The sequence below is a fragment of the Mixophyes fleayi genome, chromosome 5 (genome assembly GCF_038048845.1).
Source record: "Mixophyes fleayi isolate aMixFle1 chromosome 5, aMixFle1.hap1, whole genome shotgun sequence".
NCBI classification, from domain to species: Eukaryota; Metazoa; Chordata; class Amphibia; order Anura; family Limnodynastidae; genus Mixophyes; species Mixophyes fleayi.
In genome coordinates this window covers 211531012-211535184 of record NC_134406.1, presented here as the reverse complement: position 1 = coordinate 211535184, position 4173 = coordinate 211531012, and positions in this window count along the sequence as shown.

Here is a 4173-nt window from a genome sequence, read left to right as displayed (position 1 = left end):
AAGAGAAAAGAACCTACCAAAAGGTAAGTAAAGAAACGGAGAGTCAAGGAGAGGAAAACAGAAAGGGACAGTGCTATAAAGAAGGGACACAGAGGAACAGAGGAAAAAAGGGACACAGAGACACAGAGGAACAGAGGAAAAAAGGGACACAGAGACACAGAGGAACAGAGGAAAAAAGGGACACAGAGACACAGAGTAAAAAAGGGACACAGAGACACAGAGTAAAAAAGGGACACAGAGGCACAGAGGAAAACGGGCAGAGAGGCACAGAGGAAAAAAGGGACACAGAGGAAAAAAGGGACACAGAGGAAAAAAGGGACACAGAGGAAAAAAGGGACACAGAGGAAAAAAGGGACACAGAGGGACAGAGAAAAAAAGGGACACAGAGGCACAGAGGAAAAAAGGGACACAGAGGAAAAAAGAGACACAAAGACACAGAGGAAAACGGGCAGAGAGGCACAGAGGAAAAAAGGGACACAGAGGAAAAAAGGGACACAGAGGAAAAAAGGGACACAGAGGAAAAAAGGGACACAGAGGGACAGAGAAAAAAAAGGACACATAGGCACAGAGGAAAAAAAAAGGGACACAGAGGAAAAAAGGGACACAGGAAAAAAGGGACACAGAGGCACAGAAGAAAAAAGGGACACAGAGGAAAAAAGGGACACAGAGGAAAAAAAGGACACAGAGGCAAAGAGGAAAAAAAGGACACAGAGGCAAAGAGGGAAAAAAGGGACACAGAGGCACAGAGGAAAAAAGGGACACAGAGGCACAGAGGAAAAAAAAAGGGCCAAAGAGGCAGAGAGGAAAAAAAAAGGGCCAAAGAGGCAGAGAGGAAAAAAAAGGGCCAAAGAGGCACAGAAGAAAAAAGAGGGACAAAGAGGCACAGAGGAAAAAAGGGACACAAAGGCACAGAGGAAAAAAGGGACACAGAGGCACAGAGGAAAAAAGGGACACAGAGGCACAGAGGAAAAAAGGGACACAGAGGAAAAAAGGGACACAGAGGAAAAAAGGGACACAGAGGAAAAAAGGGACACAGAGGAAAAAAGGGACACAGAAGGACAGAGAAAAAAAGGGACACAGAGGCACAGAGGAAAAAAGGGACACAGAGGAAAAAAGAGACACAAAGACACAGACGAAAACGGGCAGAGAGGCACAGAGGAAAAAAGGGACACAGAGGAAAAAAGGGACACAGAGGAAAAAAGGGACACAGAGGAAAAAAGGGACACAGAGGGACAGAGAAAAAAAGGACACATAGGCACAGAGGAAAAAAAAAGGGACACAGAGGAAAAAAGGGACACAGAGGAAAAAAGGGACACAGAGGGACAGAGAAAAAAAGGGACACAGAGGCACAGAGGAAAAAAGGGACACAGAGGAAAAAAGAGACACAAAGACACAGAGGAAAACGGGCAGAGAGGCACAGAGGAAAAAAGGGACACAGAGGAAAAAAGGGACACAGAGGAAAAAAGGGACACAGAGGAAAAAAGGGACACAGAGGGACAGAGAAAAAAAGGACACATAGGCACAGAGGAAAAAAAAAGGGACACAGAGGAAAAAAGGGACACAGAGGAAAAAAGGGACACAGAGGCACAGAAGAAAAAAGGGACACAGAGGAAAAAAGGGACACAGAGGAAAAAAAGGACACAGAGGCAAAGAGGAAAAAAAGGACACAGAGGCAAAGAGGAAAAAAAGGACACAGAGGCAAAGAGGGAAAAAAGGGACACAGAGGCACAGAGGAAAAAAGGGACACAGAGGCACAGAGGGAAAAAAAAGGGCCAAAGAGGCAGAGAGGAAAAAAAAAGGGCCAAAGAGGCAGAGAGGAAAAAAAAGGGCCAAAGAGGCACAGAAGAAAAAAGAGGGACAAAGAGGCACAGAGGAAAAAAGGGACACAAAGGCACAGAGGAAAAAAGGGACACAGAGGCACAGAGGAAAAAAGGGACACAGAGGCACAGAGGAAAAAAGGGACACAGAGGCACAGAGGAAAAAAGGGACACAGAGGCACAGAGGAAAAAAGGGACACAGAGGCACAGAGGAAAAAAAAGGGGCACAGAGGAAAAAAAGGGGAGAGAAGCACTAATTAAAAAAAAAAAAAGGGGAGAGGCACAGAGTGAAAAAGAAGGGGGGAAAGCACCATGGAGGGCGCAGTGTAGTTGTGATGAAGGGGCACAGTATTGTGTGTGTGATGGCGCAGGGGGCTTGTTGCAATGTAGTGTGTGTGAGGTAGGTGGTGGCTAATTAATGGGCGCTATTTTGTTTGTAGGGTGATGGTGGGGCAATTTAATAGTGGGGACTATTAATTTAAGATGGGGTGGTTTGGGGGCTATTGAATATGGGGGTGAGTTTAGGGAGAATGAGGTCTATTTATTAAATGTGACTATGAGTTATTTAATGGCAGTGATGATTACGGGAAATAGGTATTGCTGTTTGCAGGAAGGGAATAGGTTTATTTATTAAATGTGAATACTATTATTTTAATGTTGGGGCTGGAGGAAGGCTTAATTATTAATCGTGGGTGCTATTGATTTAACGCCGGGGCTGGCTGTAATTTTCTAAATATAGCCATTTTTTTTCCAAATAGGTCCTCCAATATTCCAGGATCCGGACAAGCCGCAACTAAAGAAAGCAGCAGTCACAGGTGGTGAAAGTGAGAAGAACAGGTAGGAGAGAGCAGCAGAGTGTGTGAAATGTTGTGAATCTAGTAGGGACAATGTAAATTTTTGGTGAGTGTTGTGCCCAATGTAAGGTGCAGGCCAAGACTGAACTCTTTGTGTACACACTGCATTCTTTCTATGCTACACTGTGGTGCTAGATGTCTTAAAAGTCAGGAGTGCTGGGACATATGTCACGCTCTGGTGAATTCAGGACCTAGTGATTTTGATGTGCTAGCCACGCCCCCACAGTGCATTGCCACGCCCCCAAATGTATGACCACACCCCCGAAAAGTTTTGCACCGCCGTTAGGCTAGCCACGCCCCAACAGCGCATTGACACGCCCCTGAATGTATGACCACAGCTCCAAAAATTTTTAGGGCTTACTCGACTATGAGGGGGGGGCCCCATGAATTTGTTGTACCCGGGCCCTGAATTCCTCTTGGCAGCCCTGACTTCAACTAACACTAAGGGGTATATTTACTAAACTAGAGAATTGAAAAGGTGGAGATGTTGCCTATAGCAACCAATCAGATTCTAGTTATTTATTTAGCACATTCTACAAAATGACAGTTAGAATCTGATTGGTCGCTATAGGCAACATCTCCACTTTTCAAACCCGCAGTTTAGTAAATATACCCCTAAGGGTTCAATTTATTAAGACCCCATTGATAACAAGCTATCAAAGCACAGTGGTCTGCTGTCCTTTGGCACATAGGCTTCCCTTTGCCTTGTATGTGGAAGCATCACAGGAGATCCCCAGGAGGTTTTGGTAAATAGGGAGAAGCCCTAAATCCTACAAAAAATTCCTTTTTTGCAAGATTTAGGGTTTATCTCCCTTTAATAAATAGACCCCTTAATACTTTTCCAGTATCATTTTAGATGCTAGGATGCATTCAACGCAACCGCAGACACAGACCTAGATTTTTTTTAAGTGGAGGAGATTTGTGCCCCATCCCCTTTTTCCTAATAAAAGCATGGGGCTTCCAGTGGCAGCTCACGATACTGGTAGGCAGATAATGTAGCTCGGTCGTGCTGATTGTATTAAAACACAATCGGCACGGCCGGACTGGATTCTCTGCCTGTCTGTCAGCCGTCGGGAGCATCAGTATAGTGAGCTGCCACTGCTGCTCGGGAGGGCAATTGCCCCGATCGCCCCTCCCTGGATCTGCCACTGCCCAGACATGGATCCACAGGACATCCAAGGATCACCCACAATGCTCCGCGGCTAAGATCGTATGAGTATTACTTTTCTAGTATTACTAGGTGGAGGACACAGTTTTTGTAGTGCATAAACAATCTCACTCCTTACACAGCCAAGCGCATTAGTTTGCCAACAACTATTTCTGTTTTACGCCCGATGTACAGAATTTTATGGGTAAACTAATTTATCTTCTAAATCTATCTATTACATTCCAATATTCAGTTCTAAAGTTTTAAAATTGTTTAAGCCAAAAAAGATTTTATTCTAAAAAAAAATTATTACAAGGGTTGGCGTTAACAGTCATTATAAAAAAATTAGGGATGA